The sequence below is a fragment of the Lynx rufus genome, unplaced genomic scaffold, assembly GCF_022079265.1.
Source record: "Lynx rufus isolate CCGP_SWC_20201006 ecotype Redwood Valley unplaced genomic scaffold, mLynRuf1.p SCAF_11, whole genome shotgun sequence".
NCBI classification, from domain to species: domain Eukaryota; kingdom Metazoa; phylum Chordata; class Mammalia; order Carnivora; family Felidae; genus Lynx; species Lynx rufus.
In genome coordinates this window covers 14,669,281-14,690,693 of record NW_025814825.1, presented here as the reverse complement: position 1 = coordinate 14,690,693, position 21,413 = coordinate 14,669,281, and the positions used below count along the sequence as shown (strand labels likewise).

The following is a 21,413-nucleotide window of genomic DNA, read 5'->3' as shown; positions in this document are numbered from 1 at the left end:
CTTCACTCATATGAGGACTTTAAGGTATAAAACAGATGAACATAAGGGAAGGGAAGCAAAAATAATACAAAAACAGGGAGGGGGACAAGACAGAAGAGACTCATAAATATGGAGAACAAACAGAGGGTTACTGGAAGGATTGTGGGAGGGGGGATGGGCTAAATGGGTAAGGGGCATTAAGGAATCTACTCCTGAAATCATTGTTGCACTATATGCTAACTAACATGGATGTAAATTAAAAAATAAATTATTTAAAAAAAGTTAAAACTCTACCCTAAAAGAAAAAAAGAATTAAAAATTGCAGGTGTTATGGGTGCTGACCCCTTCACAATTGAATATCCATATATAACATTTGACTCCCCAAAAACTTAACGACTAATAGCCTACTTTGACCAGAAGCCTTACCAATAACATAAACAGCTGGTTGACACTGTTTATATATATACACTGTGTATATATATACACACACACATATAATACACCGTATTCTTATAATAAAGTAAGCTAGAGAAAAGAATTAGAAAAATCACGAGAGATAACATTTACATAATGTGCTGTAAAAAAATCCACATGTAGGTGGACCTATGTAGTTCAAACCCGTGTTGTTCAAAAGTCAACTGTATTTCCCAAGTTAAACATTTTCATGCTATATAGTATACAAAAATGTGTCACTGGGACAGTATTTTGCTAACAATGTATGGCAACACTGATATGATATAACACAGGCTAAAAATGGCTGCTTATCTAGACATGAGGTCTACAGATGTAGTAAATGCTGATTTGGTTTTAAAATACTAAATATGTTTCAGCTGCTGACATGCATCACCAATCTGAATTTATACAGAGAACATATTGAGTCCATAAAATATAACAAAACAGTGTACAAAGTTTCAGAAGGCAGAAAATGAGGAATGATTTTTTTGTTGTTGTTTTTTAACTAGATGTGTGTTAAGTTGAGACACAGAAGTTTTGACACAGAGGTTGTTGTTGAAGCCTTTTCCATCTGACAGACCTGTGCTCCTGTGGCCATAATTTGATATGAAATGTATTTTAAAACCTTTTAAAGTCAAACTGACATTTGAAACTCATCAAGGTGTAGTTTATTCACGTGAATTTTCTTATACAGTTTCTCTTTCATGAAAATTGTGTTCGGGTTTCCGAGGAGCTGGTTGAACAACTCTCACGGCTCATAGATGATCACTGTTCCAAATCTCATCCAGATTATTCTTCTGTGCCAATTTCCCTTTCCTGAGACATAACAACTATTTTGGGTTCCTGGACTCAATACCTATGTGTGTGTGAAGGTGTTTTCCAGCCCACCAAGAAGCAATTCTTGGACACCAGCAGAGTATCCAAGAATTCAACTCAATTCTGACAGTGTCTCCCTGGAGACAGCCAGACAGAAGAGATGCGTAGGGCAAGGTATGTGGGAAGGGGCATGGAGCTTCCATGCTCTCTCCAGGCATACCGCTGTCCCCACATCTCCACATGTTCACCAACCCAGAAGCTCTGTGCAATGATGATTTTTGAAGTAGAATATCTAAAAAGATAAATTAGGGACCCTTGATTTCATATCAGAGGCCACTGAAAGTTTTTTGATCAAGGACAAATATTTAAAACAGTACAATTATACAGAAAACACTTAAAATTGATCCTAAGAGCAGGTTTTAATTTTATTTTTTTTAATGTTTATTTATTTATTTGGGGGGCAGGGGAGGGGCAGAAGAGAGGGAAACAGAATCCCAAGCAGGCTCTGCACTGACAATGTGGATGAACCATGAGATCATGACCAACCAGGGGCCCCAAGAGCTGATTTTAAATTTAAATAGAAAAATGGATTAAAGATATAAATGGGAAACTTATAGTAGAAGAAACATGAACAGCTAATATATTTTTTAAATGCTCAGCCTCACTCATAATCAGAAAAATAATTTAAAAGACTAGGAGATTCCATTTCATACCCATTACATATATAAAAAATAAAAAGCTTGACAACACCACGTGTTGAAAAGGATATAGAGCAATGTAAACTCTTACACACTGCTGGTGAAAAAGTAAATTGCTCATGCCCACTTTGGGCAGCATATGTTAAGAAAAATATGCAAATCCTACACCCTAGCAATCCTGCTTGTTGGCAAATACCATAGAGAAAGGCTGGGCCGGGTACCCAGAGAGACCTGCACAAGAATGTTCACAGCTGCAATTTTATTAGAGAAAAAAAAATCCTGGAGGGGCGCCTGGGTGGTTCAGTTGGTTGAGTGTCTGACTCCTGATTTTGACTCAGGTCAGGATCCCAAGGTCGTGGGATCGAGCCTCATGTCTGGCTTTGCACTGAATGCAGAGCCTGCTTGAGATTCTTACTCTCTCTCTCTCTCTCCCTCCCCCACGTGTCTCCCCCGCCGATCACACTCTTGTGCTCTCTCTAAAACAAACCAAACCAAAACAAACAAAAAAACACCCTGTAAATAGCTGCCCATTAACAGGAGAATAGAAAACAAGTGTTGAAAAACTGTTGAATGAATGACACCAAGGAATGAACAACAGTGTTCTCAAAGGAGGTCAGAGCCTCAGGAATCTGTGGGTGTATAACAACCATGTCATCAGAAAGAAGACAAAGAATACAGTGCAGAAAAAAATATTTGAAGAAATAGTCGGTGAAAACTTACCAATTTTGGTAAAAGACAAAACTGTGGTACATCCATACAATGGAAAACAACTCAGCAATAAAAAGGAACAAACTACTGATACATGGAACAACATGGGTGGATCTCAAAGGCATAATGCAGAGTGAAAGCCAATCTCCAAGTGTTACAAACTATTTGATTCCATTTATGTGATAATCTGCAAAAGGCAAGAGCATAAGAACAGAGAACAGATCAAAGGTTGCCAGGGTGGTGGATGAGAGGAGGGTTTGAGTCCACTGGACAGCACAAGAGAATTTTAGGGGTGGGGGAACTGTTCTGTATCCTGATTGCTAATGTGGTTACACAAATCTACACATGCATTAAAATTCACATAAATGTACAAGCAAAAAAAGTCAATTTTATTATATATACTAAAAAAAGAAAAGTCTAGGAAAAAAATCAGTATCTCCTCTAAAAATCATGTATATCCAAGATATATGGCATCACATATCCCATGCCTTTTACATGTAAAAAGCCACCAGATCAAGCAGATATACTACGATATCTCCCTCAAAGATGGTTAACAAAAAAAATCTAAATAAAAGCACTGAACAATAAAAATCAAATGTGTAATCAATGTCATGCAACCTAATTTTATCAGGAAGAAAGTGCTCCATTATTTTTTGGTGTTTTGTTTTGTTTTGTTTCAAAGATTTTATTTTTAAGTAATCTCTACACCCAATGTGGGGCTCAAACTCACAACCCCAAGATCAAGAATTGCACACTCCACAGAATGAACCAGTCCGGCACCCCCAATGCTCAGTTTTTTTGTACTTGTTTTTAAGGAGTTAATCTAGAAGATTTAAAGACAATAACTTTGCACAATTAAAAGAAAACACTCTTCTGTCACATTTCATACCTGCAAAACCTTTTTGTAGGGGATGGGAGATATAGCCAGTCTGTTAAATTAAAACCTTTTACCTTTTCCTTCTCATTCAACCTCTCAAGTTCAATGTGCCCTAAATAAAAACTTGTCTAAGCCCTGAGATAAAGGAGATGTCACCGACAGAACAGGCCCTTAAAAGTGATAACTTCCACAAATGCACTTTCCATAGCCTACCAGGATTGCCAAAACAGAAGATAGCAAAGCTTTAACAAAGCCTTTTAACTTGGGTGGCCATGTGTCCTAATCTGCTTGGGACACCTCTGGTTTAACACATGTTGTCCCGATATAATTATTAACAGTACTCTCTCTCAACTCTAGAGGTGCTGTGGTTAAGACGATAAATTATATGGCAACGCCACCCTTAACCTATTTCCCTTAAGGAACCTAACCCATAATCCCTACCTATCACTAAGACCTAGAATGTAGACTTCACAAAGAGAAGCACTAATACTAGGTTAAAAAAAAAAAAAAAAGACTCAGGAAAAATGAATTTGATTAATGTGTTTGTGTTGTATTTACTTGTCCTGTCAATTACAACTAATAAAATTCTCTTCTTTGGACTGTATGACTGCATAAAAATAACGCAAAACTCTAATTATTCCATAGCCTAGTATCTTAGAAGAAACTCCATCAGTCACATTGAATAACAACAAATCACTCATTTAAAATCTCTACCCCCGTGCTCACTTCAGCAGCACATGTATTAAAATTGGAACAATGCAGAGATTAGCATGGCCCCTGCACAAGGATTACACGTAAAATCTCTACCTGTGCCTCCATTCTCATTCTAAAGTGACTGAATAGTGTGGGAAGGCCAGTGCTTTTTATTCCAATTTAGGATGCTGTTTGCCAAATTCTAAGGAATTCTAATATGCTATATCTCCACACGGAAAGTCTATCTCTGCTTCCTTGATGTGATATCATTGCCAAAAAAAGAACAGGTTTCAAATTATAATTCTTTCTTGAGGCTGTAACAATGTGGACCAGATATCTTTCTTTTATGGTCTATCTAAAACAATGAACTTACTTCCTCAGGGAATTAACTGCCCAAATTCCTTATATCTCCTTGTCATCTACCCTTTGGGCAGTTCATTGAACAGGGAAAAGTTAATACTCTTGCTATCACTCCTTGGTAATGAATCTGATGAGAGAAAGAGAATAAAATGATAGACTTACACTGTACATTATAAAAGCCACTAGCATCATGCTCTGCTGACCACTTGAAATGTGTCTCATCCTAACTGAGATGTATGGCAAGATTTTTAAAACTTAGTACAACACCAAAAAAAGTAAAATAATTAATAATTTTTATATTGAGTACATGTGGAAATAATTGCTTTGATATTCTGTATTAATATATATTGCAGAGGGGTTCCTGGGTAGCTCAGTTGGTTAAGCATCTGACTCTTGATCTCGGCTCAGATCATCTCATTTGTGAGATTGAGCCCCACATCAGGTTCTGCACTGACAGCACTGAGCCTGCTTGGGATTCTCTCTCTCCCTCTCTCTCTCTCTGTCCCTCACCTGCTAATATGCATTCCTTCTCTCTCTCTCTCTCTCTCTCTCTCAAAATAAATAAACATTAGAAATAATAATAAAAATATACAAATTCACTGGTTTCTTTTTACTTTTTTAATGTGGCTACTACTATAAAGTTTTAAATTACATAGATGGCTGCATTATTTTTCCATTGAATAGTCCTACAATAAACCATGTTTTGATGTGTTTCCATAATAATTTTCATAATAACAATAGCAGGCATAAAACTGACTTAGTTCCAAAGGCTTTGCAATTGCACCACAGGTGTCAAGGTGACAAAGTTATCTGTAATGAGAACAGTCCCTGTTACTGTACAGTAATTAGCACTATATTATCCTTAACGGATTTTTAAAAAGAAATAAAAACCAAAGCCAAACTCACCATATTTTTAACATGCAATGTTCCTCACTTTTTTGTTTCAAGAATTCTTAATTCTCTGAGAACTTACTGAGTATCTCCTATTTGTCTAGACACTGTACAATTTCTGAAATATCCCAAAGCAACCAACCACACACTTTTTTACTGAAATACAGTCGAAAAGTTATATTAGTTTCAGGTGTACAACATAGTGATCCAATAATTCATTACGCTACACAATGCTCACCATGGTAAGTGTGTTTACCATCTGTCACAATACAAAGTTATTGCAATATCAGTACGACTGTATTTTCCATCCCTGTGACTTACTTATTTTTCAGCTGGAAATCTGCACCTCTTAATCCCCTTCACCTTTTTGGCCCACCTCTCTCCCCTCTGGCAACCACATCTATTTGAGTCCATTTCTTTTTTGTTTGTTTGTTTCCTTATGGAAACAACCTAAGTGCCCATTGGTAGATAAATGGATAAAGAAAAGGTGGTGTAAAAAAAAAAAAAAAATGTGTGTATACAAACACACACACACACACATATCACACAATGGGGAATATTACTCAGCCATAATAAAGATGAAATCTGGCCATTTGTGACCACAAGAAATTATGCCATGTGAAATAAGTTAGATAGAGAAAGACAGACACCATATGATATCACTTACATGCAGAATCTAAAACACAAAACAAAACACCATAGTCCCAGTCTGGGAAACCTGTATCTACAGAGGAATATAATGTGGAAGAAGAAAGCAAAACATAGGCCCCGAACATAAATTAGATGCAGCAAATAGGCAACCTGAGTTCAAACAAAAATAAACTCAAACTATTACTCCAGAATGCTTTTGCCCTGCATCTGCTCCTGAATTTTCCCTTATACCTTTAGTTTCTATTTTTAGCTGCTTTGGGTCATATCTCCAGAGTTAGGCTGAAAAGGCCTAACCAGTTTCACTATTAGGTTCAGAATTCCCTTTATATTTTCAAATTTCAAATAGGCTGACTTCATGCTTAGCAACCTACCATTAAGAATTTACCAAACTTCTTGGGTGCCTGGGTGGCCCAGTTGGTTAAGCAGCCAACTTTGGCTCAGGTCATGATCTCATGGTTTGTGGGTTCGAGCCCCACATCAGGCTCGCTGCTGTCAGTCTGTGAACTCAGAGCCTGGAGCCTGCTTCAGATTCTGTGTCTTCCTCTCTCTCACTCTCCCTTCCCCTGCTCATGCTCTGTCTCTGCCTCTCAAATATAAATAAATGTTAAAATAAAAAAAATTTTTTTAGAGTTTACCAAACTTCTAAGTAAAAGATAATAAATCAGGCCATTCCCAATCCCCTACATAACCACTACAGCTTTTGTTATCTCAGAATTGGTATTAAAAGATTCAAATAAATTATTTTTTCCATACCCTGGACATTATTTTTTCCATACCCTGCCCACCTTACATGGTAGCAATTATAACAAATTTTGCATTGTTTAAATTTCACATGGCTGCTGAAATCACAATTATAATTACAAAATAAAATGAGATCTCCAAACACACAGCAACTAATATACTCTCTGTTTGGAGGCAGTTTCAGGCATTTGAAACACTAAAGCCTTTTTTTTTTTTTTCTAAGTTTTTATTTATGTACTTACTTTGAGAGAGACAGCGAGAGCAAGCACGAGCACGGGAGGGGCAGAAAGCAGGAGAGACAATCCCAAGTGGGCTCCATACTGTCAGCACAGAGCCTGACATAGGGCTTGATCTCACAAACCGTGAGATCATGACCTGAGCCAAAACCAAGAGTCCGATGCTTAGCTGAATGAGTCACCCAGGTGCCCCTGAAACACTCAAGTCTTACTAATACCCTAGAACAAACAGGATACCTGAAAATAAGGGACTTCAGACTTACTGCTTAGGACAGACACAGCTTCAAAAATAACTCAAATGATATATCTCTCTATAGTCTTATTTATCCACTTTAAAAGGAAGGTAATATTTATCTAGATACAGGTGACATTTATGGCTCTTTGACATTTAAAGTTAAATACAAGAACAGTGTACAATAACTTTTTTTCACAACCACAGAAAATCTTTTGGATTCTCCAGATATGTGATGTGACTTGGAGCTCCTACTCAAGTATCTTTTTTTACTTTCAAGTCTGGCCATAATTCAAATATTCCCATGGAGGCTTTATCTTTTTGAATTTTGAAAAACTACAGCAAAGCTAGTGTGGCTAGTATCAGATAGTTTTGTATTTGAACATTATAGGTAACAGTTACATCACTAGGTTCCAAGCCCTACCACATACACATAAGGTGCTCAATAAATATTTCTTGAGTGAATAAAATGAGATGAGGGGAAATATGCACAGTGGTGTAAGACTGCAAAGAAAAACTTGATGCAAGAAAACAAAACACAGAAAGAACCAGATGGGATGCCCTTCCACCAAAAACATTAAAAATACTACTCCGGGGGTGCCTAGCTGGCTCAGTCAGAAGATCATACAACTCTTGATCTCAGGGTTGTGAGTTCGAGCTTCATGTCAGATGTAGAGATTACTAAAAAAAAATAAACTTAAAAAAAAAAGCTTCTTAGTATGGAATGATGCAAAAGTTCTGGAGATGGATAGTGGTAATGGTTGACATCAATGTAAATGTACCTAATGTCAACGAATTGTGAATTTAAAATGGTTAACATGTATATTTTAGAACACTAATTTTTTTTAAGTAGGCTTCACACCCAATGTGGAACTTGAACTCACAACCCTGAAATCAAGAGTCACATGCTCCACCAACTGAGCCAGCCAGGCGCCCCTAAAAAAATTTTTTAACAGCTACTCAGCCAAGTGTGACTACAGACTTTCACAGGAAGCCACTAAGACTATGATGGTGAGAAATTCTGGCCATGTAAAGAAACACTGGCCATGTGTGTGGTACAGTAAAAAACTTAAAGAGAAGCAAAAACGTCCTCACTGAAAAAGTTATGCTGTAAGGATACGCTGTTTTACAAAATATCTGTTTGCCAAGTCCTTGTGACAAAATTAACATACTATGGTAGCTGTTTATATACAAAATATTAAGTACTATTTACTCCATTGGAAGGATAACTAAGTATACTTTAGGTAAACACAGACTTTGAGTCTTTAAAAATAAACATGCTTACTTAAAAAAGAAATGAATTAAACTGTTTTGATCTAAATTGATCATAAGGCTTTCAATTTTATAGTTTTTAAAAACTCATATAGACCAACCACATAAACAATTTTATAATATGAAATACTTCTTTGCAAATATTGTTACATAAAGCCAAAAGAAGAGGGTCAGGTCACTTTTTAAGGAGAGAAAATTCTATCCTACACTAAACACCCAAAAATTAAGAGAAGATATGAAATCTCAACTGGTGATATGGGGACAATTTGCTGATCCAGAGGGCTGTCTGAACATTTGTATAATAATCTCCAACAAAACTTCAGGAATAGGTATGGCAGAAAGAAGTCTGCAATGCAGCTCAAAGAAATTTGGTGTGTTAAGAAAGGAAAATGGGGGTGCCTGGGTGGCTCAGTCGGTTGAGCGTCCGACTTTGGCTCAGGTCATGATCTCGCGGTCTGTGAGTTCGAGCCCCGTGTCGGGCTCTGTGCTGACAGCTCAGAGCCTGGAGCCTGTTTCAGATTTTGTGTCTCCTTCTCTCTCTGACCCTCCCCCGCTCATGCTCTGTCTCTCTCTGTCTCAAAAATAAATAAACGTTAAAAAAAAAAAAGAAAAGAAAAGGAAAGGAAAATGGGTTTATGACTGAGAAACCACCAGTCTTGCTATTTCATGTTCTGTCCCAAAGTTGTGACCAGTCAAAAATTCTAACATTTTCTTCCCTTACCAAACTTTCTGGATTTAAGGAGCTACTTGGCAGAATGAAGTCAGCCCACTGAACAAAGTCTACACTCAGTCTGTCACTAAGTAGGGATATCATAACACCACTAACGTTAACCATCCAAAAATCTTAAAACAAACCAACCCAAAAAACTGCTTTGGATCTAGAATAGAAAAAATGAAGCCAAAAGATACATTTATTACATAATATATACAAAAAATTATAGCATATATAAAAAATACTTCCCAGGGGCACCTGGGTGGCTCAGTCGGTTGGATGACTGACTTCAGCTCAGGTCACGATCTCACAGTTCGTGAGTCTGAGCCCCGCGCCGGGCTCTGTTCTGACAGCTCAGAGCCTGGAGCCTACTTCAGGTTCTGTGTCTCCCCTCTCTCTACCCCACCCCTGCTCATGCTCTGTGTCTCTCTGTCTCTCAATAATAAACATTAAAAAAAAAGTTTAAAAATAAAATAAATAAAATAAAATAAAATAAAATAAAATAAAATAAAATAAAATAAAATAAATAATACTTCCCATATTAAAGGTGGGTTAAATAGGGATTGGGTTAAAATAATTTTCTTTTCTTTTCTTTTTTTTATTTTATTGGAAAGAGAGAGAGAGCAAGCAGGGGAGTGGGGCAGAGAGAGGGAAAAAGAGAGAGAATCTTAAGCAGACTCCACACTCAGTGCAAAGCCCTACTCGGGACTTGGTCCCGCAACCCTGGGATCAAGACCTGAGGCAAAATACAGAGTCAAATGCTCAACTGACTGAGCCACCCAGGCACCCCAAAATAATTTTCAAGTAACGAAAGAAACAAAATATATAAATATATAACACTGTCAAGGGGGAGAAATGAAAAGGATGAGTTACAGCATAACCTACAAAACACAAATGCCTGGGACGCCTGGGTGGCTCAGTTGGTTGAGCATCGAACTCTTGATTTCAGCTTAGGTCATGATCCCAGGGTTGTGGATCGAGCCCTGTGTCAGACTCTGCCCTGAGTGTGGAGCCTGCTTAAGATTCTCATTTTCTCTCCCTTTGCTCCTCTCCCTTGCTCACTCTTTCTCTCTCTCTACCCCACCCCCCTCTCAAATTAAAACAAAACAAAACAAAACAAACAACAACAAAACCAAATGGCTGGATTACTGGAAAGAGCTGCAGAGTTTAATTTTACTGTAGAACAGTACCATGTTCAGCTTTTCAGAATCAGCTGTCACCACGCATCAAAAGAACTTCAAACAGAAGTAAAACAAAGAACATAAAAAGAAGTAAAGAAGTAAAGAAGTAAAACATAGAACAAAGGTCATTTTCAAGCCTAATTAGTCTCAAATTCTATCATGCATATACTAAATCTTCCATGATTTCTTCGTAGCTACTCTTCCACGGAGAACATCCAATAATACCACCCCTCTAGGTGATAATGCAAAATGAATTTTTTTTTATGACTTGAGCCAAAATCAAGAGTCAGATGCTCTACCAAATGAGCCACCCAGATGCCCCTGCAAAAAGAATTTTTATTTTTTTTAAAGTTTCTTTCATTTGCTTTTAAGTTCATAGTATGGTAATTTACATCATAAAGCTTACACCATAAACAAAAAGTGCTTTCAATGATTAGAACAATGCCTGATAACACAGTTGGTACTCAGTATTAAGCATCTGCTGAATGAATAAAGGAATTATAGTTAAGGAATTATAATTAATTATAGTTAAGTTTATCATCTCCCCCTCATAAAATGCTTGTATTACAGTGTCTCTAGAATCCTTTCTGTAGCCTGCTAATCACTAGACAAAGCCATAAATACAACGTGTTGTCCAAATGGCACACTCCCTCTCTGCCTCCCTTACCACCTCCAACATACATACCCATTTGATCCCCAAACCAAATTTAAGGTACTTATTTCCCTCCCTTTCCCTGACTTCCTGCCTTGAATAAAATACTCAATAGAATTTATAGCTTTGCACTCACTAAAAATCAGCTCAGAAGTTGCCCCAAGAGCACATGGAAGTATATCTAACTACATCTAACTACATCTTCAAGAGAAAGACCTTTCCTAAGTTGTGTTCTGTGGTGCTCTCTTTCTTCACCAGCGGATAAAAATAAAACCCTACAATTTATCCATAGTCCAAGTCCTGCCCATGGGCAACATATTCTTTTGAAATTAATGGCTCTTAAAAAAAATAATGCCTCTTCATTATTAGACATAGCTATATGTGTGGAAGTTGTTGGGCAAAATGCACATCTGATTTACCTTTCACTATGTCCTATGTGAACTTTACTAGGTCCAGTTCTCACCCAGTCACCCTGGTCAATGAACAGGCAAGCACTTAATGAACCCATGAAAACCAGGATTATTAGTTTATAAACAAAAACATTAACCAGTGGTGACCAATAGGTTGCCACTGAAAGAACCGTATTATTTACCGTGAGCATTATTTACTTAACCAAAGATCTAGAAATCTACAATATGACTGAAATGTATATAAAAGAGCTGAGAATCTCTGAGGAAAAAACACTGTCAGGTAATACAACCAAGTATAAATAAAATAAAACTGCAAGTCTGAAGAACCCCTATGATGACAAAGATGGGTAGAGTACACAGAAAAAATAGGAACAAGGGGAATCTAAAAGACTTATCCAATAAAAGCTTAAGATACAAATAATCTGCAAGCCACAGTCAACTTGGAAGCATGGCACAGGCAATGCCAACAGCAGTGACACTGGCCACAGGGGACACGAATACCCCCTCTCACAGTACAGATGCCTCTTCGTACATCTTCCGCTTTCAAAACACCTTCCACTTTCAAAAGAAGACTGTTTCTATATGTTTATCCTTCACAGTGAATGTCTTTAAAATCACAGGGGCATATTTTTGACACAATTTACTTATGCCTATTGAAACCTATATTTAGTCATGGTCAATTAAATGCTACTTTCCCAAAAGTTCAATTAATTACTAAACTCATTAACTGTTGTATCTGAAAGGGGAAAAGATTCTTAACTGTGTTAAGTGCATTAATATTTTATTAACAACTATTGAAGTATGTTGCAATAGCCTACATGATGCCAAATATAGCTAGAATCTTTTTCTACATCCACTAAGTCCTTGCCTATTAGATCTAGAAGCCCTTCTCTAGGAACCATGCTGTCATCTCCCCACTGACACAACGGGATTAAAGGATCTGTCCTGACAGTTCATTTAAGAGATACAACCACACCTAACAGCGCATGCTGGCTGCCCAGCAAAGGAGCAAATGACTCATGGTACCTGTTGGTTTGAACTCACCCTTGTATTACACTAGCTTTAATGACCTCACTGGAGTTAAGTTGAGTAACACGTAAAATAAACAAGTAACACGTAAAGAAAACAAGTAACACGTAAAATAAACAAAGATATAGAAGTCAGAAGTCAGAGAGAAATGCAGAACTAAAAGTCACAATTCTGAAGCTTGGTTATTCAAGAAATTCCAAAACAAAAAAACAAAAACAAAAACAAAAACAAAAAAACTCCTGATAAATAAGAAGTTTTGTTTTGGGAAAACCATTCCTTTGGTGGGGAAGAGTGGTGGGAACCATTCCTAATCGGATATTCTGTCATTTTACTGTTACGATCAGCCACAAACTATGGAGTTTCCTATTTTGTGGTAATGAAAGAGGAAGCCTCATACTAGAAGGGAAAGATCATGATGAAAAAACTCTTCCAGGTGGCCACAGAACAGTAAGCAAGAGAGTTATTATTAATTGATATACAGCAAAGTGAAAAAACACTGACAGTACCAAAGCAGAGTAACAGTAAAAATCTTCACTGGCTAACTTCATATAATAAACCCACTTTAAGGAGAAAGGAGCTGAACAACCACATAACCCCAAGCCCTACACCCACAAAAAGACAACAGGAACATAGAGGTTGGCTTTCTATAAGGGCACCTGGGTGGCTCAGCTGGTTAAGTGTCCAACTCTTGGTTCTGGCTCAGGTCACGATCTCACAGTTCGTGTGTTCAAGCCCTGCATTTAGCTCTGTGCTGGCAGTGCGGAGCCTGCTTGGATTCTCTCTCTCCCTCTCTCTCTGCCCCTCTGCTGTTCTCTCTCTCTCTCTCTCTCTCTCTCTCTCAAAAGAAACATATATATATAAAGAAGAAGTTGGCTTTCCTTAAAATGGAAAACTCTTCTCTATTTCATAAACAGAGAAGCTTGGAGGATTGCTGCAAGGAAGGCTATTAAAATGCTACATTCACCTAGAACTGCAATTCTCCTTAGTTAAAATTCAACACACACACACACACACACACACACACACACACACACATACACACACACACACAGTCTAACTTTAATCACTCTTCCAGTTCCTCCCAACACTTAGACTTTTTTAAAAAATCCTATTTGAAACATACAATTTAATAAGAATCAAATTATTCGAAGCATAATTCCAAATGTTATTTTAAAAGTGTATAAAAGGGAATGGTCTACCTCAATTCTGAATATAAACTTCACTGCAGTGCATACTGGACATTCCACCCTTCTCTTTTTTGGCAATTAGTTGACTACTCACTGGTAGTCAAAAAGGTTTTAAGGTAAAGTACACCTCGATACTCCAACTTATAGTTCCTACTTCAGTAATTTCATTATAATGTCCTGTGCATCTAACCACATGCAGCATATCACTGTGACATGACATGCAAACCTAAGGGTAAGTATACACAGTGCTTACCTTCTTCTTTTTTTAAAAAAATTTTTAATGTTTATTTTTGAGGTATAGAGAGAAACAGAGCACAAGTGGGGGAAGGGCAGAGAGAAAGGGAGACACAAAATCTGAAGCAGGCTCCAGGCTCTGAGCTGTCGACACAGAGCCCGACGTGGGGCTCAAACCCCCAAGCTGTGAGATCATGACCTGAGCTGAAGTTGGACGCTTAAGGGAATGAGCCACCCAGGCGCCCCTACATAGCACTTACTTTCTAATACTAAACACACTTTTGGCTCTAGCTGAATACAAAACTGAAACCCAAGGGACAGTTGGGAACCGGGAGCCTGCTTTGGATTCTGTGTCTCCCTCTCTCTCTGCCCCTCCCCCACTTGTGTGCCCATGTACTCTCTCACTTTCTCTCTCAAAAGTAAATAAACATTAAAAAACAAAAACAAAAACAAAAAACAAAGATGAAACACAAGAGCAGGAGCCTTAAAAAATGAATAGCACTTTGGCCAGTAGAAAGGGTCAGGAGGATACCTTGCAAAAGCAGTGAAAAAAGAACCATAAGGCATGTCTCAGGAAACTAGCCCAGCAAAAAGCCTAGGTTGCAAAAAGATAGGAGGAAAAAGGAAGAACCTGGAAGAATAGACTGGGTGCAAACCATAAAGGACTTTCAATCCCAAAATATAGGGATTTTAAGCTTTATTCTCCAGGCAACAGGCAGCAAAGGATTTTAAGCAAAAGAATGACCACTAAAAACCATGGGCCAAATACAGAATTTCCACAGATAAGAAATTCTAAGTTTCACATAACATTTCCTTATGTTATTTATAACCCTTAACTATTGAAAGATGAGGCTAGGATGTCAACATCATGGTTATCAGTACTCAGCATTTCCTTTTTCAAGATCATTAAGAATCCACATTTCCTTGCTTAGCATAAGCTTTCTAAAAAGGCTTTGTCTTTTTTGCCCCATTTTATCTAAAACAAACAGCACAAACCAGAGGAAAAAGTAGTCTTTTCTATGGTTGCTCAATCCAAAAGCTAAACCCGGCATGTAGGGTACACATTACTATCGAAGACTGAATCTACCCCTCACTCCACGAGGCTATTTTTGATTTGTTGGTCGTGTAACTAAGGAGGGATGAGTGGGAGGAATTTCTCAGTGCCCCCAGGGTACTTATTCATGTAACTTCATGCCAATTCCACTTCTATCTTCCTCAAATAAACTTTCTGATTACTATAATTACAAGCTTTATTCCATCACCAGAACTAGAAAGCTTTTCCAGTGGTTTTTATTTGTAGTGATTTTAACTCTGTCCCCAGTTCCAGTGGAGGCTTTCTCATTGTTTTAAGTCATTACAGGATTTCTCCAGCAGCACTAACCCCTAGAAGCCTGCAAGTCCAACTACTAAAGTAACAACTGTACCTAAAGATAACCACTGTCCCTGCCACCGCTCATCACTACTCCTATGCCCACTGAAAGTCAGAGAGCGAGGAGTTGCCAGGGATGCAATCAACAGCTTGCTGCACCTGTACATAGGGACAGCCCACTCCTGAAATTCAGGTCCAAAAAAAGGGGACACTTTCAACTTTCCTCCTAAGGAATTCCCCAAAAAAAGGGGAAACTGACAACTCTCCTCCTAAGGAATTCACATGGGGCAGCTTTCCGTATCCTCTCAAGTTCTAAAATAGCAATCTCTCACAATTAGCTTATGCACCCTTTGAGGTCTAAGGCCAAGGCCTAGCAATGTGACACTTTTACATGGAAGGTTGGTTCTTTTTTTTTTTTTTTTTTTTAAGTATTGCTTGAGTTGAGGTTTCTGCACATCTGTTTTATCACTTACGTTTCTATACTGCTCTAACAGAAAGTTCCTGCTATTACATTAGTGATCAGTCTTAATTTGTTCTCTTACCTCCAAGACACAGTTCCACCTTAACACCTCCGAGAGTGCAAACTCATGACTGAAGAGTATGAACCACACCACTTCTATGGTACCAACAGAAGAATTTCTGAAGTTTGGAGAAAGCGAGTTAGGAGTTATTTTCAAGAAAAACGTGTGTGCCCACTTAGAGTATAATCCACAAGTCATCATATGACCTACACGCTTGACTAACAAGACTAAGAAGCTTTGAGTGACACTGCAGCAAATATAAACAAGTTCTTGTAGAAACCTATTATAAACACCGAGAGCAACCAGTCTGGGACGGCTCTTTGACCACGTGCCAACAGAACCATTTCTCCCCACACTACTGTCTGAAATACTGAATAGCTTCACGTCGACATCAAGCAATAATATCCAAGATTGTCCACCATTTACACTGGTGGGCACTATCAAGCTAAGGCAAAGGAAGGATAGTAATAAAACTCTTCAATGACAAGTGTTACAGATTTTAAAAGTAGATGAGAGAACTATAGCATTTAAATTATTAGAACCCGAAGCTAAAATTCACTGACTGATAACAATGGGGCGAGTAGGTCTGGCTCAGAGTTTTTGTTTACAACCTGTTTACTCATGCAGCTTAGCAACATTTCTCCTGAACATCTCCAGGAAGCAAATGTTGGCTATAATCCTTTCCCAACAAGCATAAAGGGCCAACCGTTGTCTCTGGGGGATAAAATAAAACCATCTGAGGGAAAACAAAAAATGTCTGGGTTAGAAGGAAATATTTTCCTAAGAGAATGCAACAATTTTTTCCGCTCTCACTTCCTTGTAGAACTGAGAGTCTTTGTGAGTACAGGGGTACTAACTAGGCAGCAGTACTTAATGTGGGGGGGGGAGAAAATGAATCAGAGAAATTAGTCAGAATCTTACTTTTTAGTTATCTAATAATCCAAACCTGGGGCTGGAGGTAAATCTGAGGATGTAGAATAATCTGACAAAGCCCAACTAAATTTCATTGTCACCATCCAGAGAACTACTAAAAGGAATATAGGCAAATATTAAGCAAAGCACTCTTCCAAAAGCACAAGATATTCATATATCCAACCTCCATTTGTATACACATCTCTCAATACATGCAAAGGGCTATAAACACAAAAAATGTTTATATTAATTCACTGTTATTTTTTAATTTTCTAGAATTAAAGTATTAAACTATGTTGATATGCAAAACAAGAATATTTCTTTACCACTTTGCCCCCCTCTTTTTGAAATAGACTAGTATGTACTCAATGTAAAAACTAAAATTAAACACAGATATACATGACATGGAATGTGACAGTCCCCTGCAATCTCATCCTTCAGGGACAACCACTATCAACAGTTTAGACCCCAGTGGCCTACAATGCTCTATAATTACCAAACCTCAGGGCTGAAGAGCTACAAAGATAATAGGTATAACAGCATCTTCTCCATCCCCACTCTCCTAAAAGTACTAAAACACTTTTTACAATGTCCCTGACAAATGTTTCGCCAGACTTGACTTGAACAAATCCTTAGACTAGGACCTGACTACCTGAGTGGCTATTGTCTTGCTGTCAGATCATCCCAGTTTCTGTCTTGAATATATCTGTTTTTAAGTGTGCACCCATAAAATCAGGTACCCAGAAATGAACACAGTAGTCTGAAACAATCATAGTACTTATTCTGGACACTATGCTTCTATTAACAGAGCCCAAATTACACTGTGGACTCACATTGAACATGCACCACCACTCCACTCCCACCCCCAGTATTTTTCATGTTATCTACTGTTAAACTACATCACAATCATCTACAGTAACACTTTTTAAATTTTTTTAATATTTATTCATTTCTGAGACAGAGAGCATGAGTGGGGGAGGGGCAGAGAGAGAGGGAAATACAGAATCCGAAGCAGGCTCCAAGCTCCGAGCTGTCAGCACAGAGCCGGACGCAGGGCTCAAACTCAAAAACCATGAGATCATGACCTGAGCCGAAGTCAGTCACTCAACTGACTGAGCCACCCAGGTGCGCCAGTAACACTTATTTTTAGAATCATATGTAGAACTTTGTGCTTATCAGTATTCAATAAAGCTTGATTGGTTTAGTCCATTTCAGTCTAAAATAACTATTTTCGGGGCGCCTGGGTGGCTCAGTCAGTTAAGCGGCCGACTTCGGCTCAGGTCACGATATCACAGTCCGTGAGTTCGAGCCCCGCGTCGGGCTCTGTGCTGACCGCTCAGAGTCTGGAACCTGTTCCAGATTCTGTGTCTCCCTCTCTCTCTGACCCTCCCCCGTTCATGCTCTGTCTCTCTCTGTCTCAAAAATAAATAAACGTTAAAAAAATAAAAAAATAATAAAATAAAATAACTATTTTCAATCTCTGTTCTGAAAAAATAACATATTAACTATACAACTTATCATTGCCAGCTTCAAGTCATGTATGGATTTGCAAAGCAAATCATCGATATTTCATCCATGTTATTAATAAAAATGTTGTGTGCTGAAATATGACTCAACTTATAAAAAGAACTGAAATTCTGAGATATGCTACAACATGGATAGACCTTGAGAACACCTTGCTCAGTGAAATAAGCCAAACACAGAAGAACAAATATTGTATGATTACTCTTATATGAGGCACCTAGAATAGAAAAATTCATAGAGACAGAAGGAAGACTAGAGGTTACTAAGGGCTGCGAGGAGAGAAAGTTATTGTTTAACTGTCACAGAGTATTTTGGGAGATGATGAAAAAGTTTTAGGTATAGTAGTAATGGGTTACTGGTGATGGTTACACAACACTGTGAATATATTTAATGCTACTGAATTATATACTTACAAATGGTTCAAATAAATACTATGTTATGTTTATCTTACCACAATAAAGAAAAAAAGGAATGAATTATTGATACATGCTGACAGAAAAGAAGCCAATTTCAAAAGGTTACATACCTACTATAGGACTCCATTCATTTAACATTACTGAAATGACAAACCTATAGAAATGGAGAACAGATTAGTTGTTGCCAGTGGTTAGAGACTGGGGAGAGAAAAGATGAATGTAGTTGTAAGAGGACAAGAAGAAGGATCCCTGTGGTAACAGACTTGTTCTGTATCTTGACTGTGGTGTTGGAGACAGAAGCCAACACATGTAACAAAATTGCACAGAATGAAATACACACACACACACACACAATCAATCAATCAATCAATGAGCAGAAGTAAAACTGAGAAAATCTAATACAATCTGTAGGAGCACCTGGCTGCTTCAGTCAGTAGAGCATGCGGCTCTTGACCTCTGGGGTAGTGAGTTCAAGCCTCATGTTGGGTGTAGAGATATACTTAAATATACCAGAACTTTTTTTATGTGAATTTTATCAATGTCAATATCCTATGATAGTGTCCTATAGTTTCACAAAATGTTACCAATGGCTGAAGGGCACACTGGATCTTACTGCATTATTTCTTTCAATTGCATGTGAGTCTATACGATTACCTCAAAATTAAAAGTTTAATTTAAAAAAATTTTTTTAATGCTAAACAAAAGATGGCAAAGCATATTGTCTGCCTATTACTATCATTTTCCCCCTGTCTCCTGTTAATGTGTCACTCTATCCCACTATTTTTTTTTTTAATTTTTTTTCAACATTTATTTATTTTTTGGGGGACAGAGAGAGACAGAACATGAACGGGGGAGGAGCAGAGAGAGAGGGAGACACAGAATCGGAAACAGGCTCCAGGCTCTGAGCCATCAGCCCAGAGCCCAACGCGGGGCTCGAACTCCCGGACCGCGAGATCGTGACCTGGCTGAAGTCGGACGCTTAACCGACTGCGCCACCCAGGCGCCCCTGTAATTTTAAATAGTCAAGTAGCCACATTAATAAACAATTTTAAAGGTAAAATTAATTTTAATAACATATTTTTATTTAACAACATGTCCAAAATATTATTTCAACAGGTAAATAATCTGACATGTAATTTATGATGAGGAGAACAAGGCAAGAGAATGGTAGCTAAAATTAAATCTCCTTACGACCCGCAGCTCACTGATAAATCCCTAAGGCGTGCAGAGTGTGACTTTACTTAAGGAACGAACCATGGCTGCCTTAATGTTGGTGTTTCATTAAAGACTAAAAACAACTTCATCTGCACAAATAGCCAGATCTTCAAGGTCCAGCAGACTCTACTTTCAACAAACAGAAATTGCTTAGAAACTTATGTTATGTCTGCCCCCTTCCCTCCACAAACCTGAAATATACAACCAGTCACTCCTCACAATCTCAGTACAGCTCTTTCTGCCCCTGGGTCCTGTCCCTGTGCTATAATAAAAGTACCTTTTTACCCATAGAATGTCTCAAGAACTTTTCCTTGATCATTGCACTCAGTGGCCTCCCATCGTTCACAGTTCCAGCGCATGTCGATTTGAACTAGGCACATTTCAGGTCACCTGTGGCTAGTGGCTACTATATGAGCATGGATACAGCATTTCACTCAACTCCTACTATCACATCTTATTTAGAAAAAGGTTTACAATGTTTAAAACCCTCTTTGAGGGACGCCTGGGTGGCTCAGTCGGTTAAGTGCCCGACTTCGGCTCAGGTCATGATCTCACGGTTCGTGGGTTCGAGCCTTGCGTCGGGCTCTGTGGTGACAGCGCAGAGCCTGGTGGAGCCTGTTTCAGATTCTGTGTATCCCTCTCTCTCTGCCCCTCCCCCACTCACGCTCTATCTCTCTCTGTCTCAAAAATAAATAAACATTAAAAAAAATGAATCATCTATTCTTGAATTCTGCCTATATCATTGGTCTTTCTTTCAACTACAAATGTACTTTCTCCTCTTTTTCACAAGACCCATCTTCAATTTGCCAGTCCTTAACTTCTCTTGTTTTCTAAGGTTTCTCAAAGACCACAAATAATCTCATATATACAAAAAGTTCTGAGTATCATGTACTTTTTTTTTTTCTGGGATAATTCTATGCTCCCTTGTAGGTTCTTCTCCTTCCCAGACTTAGACTATCCTTCATTGGTGTCATTTTTCATCCTTCAAGTCAAAAGAGGTTCTTCACTGGAAATGTGAACAGGAGGCAAGCTGTGCTCTCATGGCCATCTGTTTCATCACCATTAAAGAAGAGTAGCAAGCCTATCCTTACCTTTTCCCATCAGTCCACAGTTTTAAAATACGTTTTTGTTGTCTCAGTAACTTTAGAAGCCTCATCACACTTTTTAAAAACTTTTTTGAATATTTATTTTTGAAAGAGAAAGAGAGACAGACTGTGAGTGGGGGAGGGGCAGCGTGAGAGGGAGACAAAGAATCCAAAGCAGGCTCCGGGCTCTGAGCTGTCAACACAGAGCTGATGCAGGGCTCAAACTCACCAACTGTGAGATCACGACCTGAGCCGAAGTCAGACACTTAACCGACTGAGCCACCCAGGCGCCCCAAAGCCTCATCTCATTTTAAGCTCATTCTGCTAATACTCCAAGGTCACTCTTGAGTATATATCCT

The 21,413-nt window shown here is 38.2% G+C and overlaps 1 protein-coding gene and 1 non-coding gene across 6 annotated transcripts in view; one reads left to right on the top strand and one right to left on the bottom strand.

Annotated features, from left to right (window-relative positions):
* The window catches only part of MCU (mitochondrial calcium uniporter), a 194,398-nt gene that overhangs the window by 135,100 nt on the left and 37,885 nt on the right, over positions 1-21,413 (bottom strand). The gene's annotated exons all lie outside the window — the stretch shown is intronic.
* Positions 4,250-4,353, top strand: LOC124507344 (U6 spliceosomal RNA). The gene has a single exon (XR_006960998.1). It is a non-coding gene; the product is annotated as a U6 spliceosomal RNA (small nuclear RNA).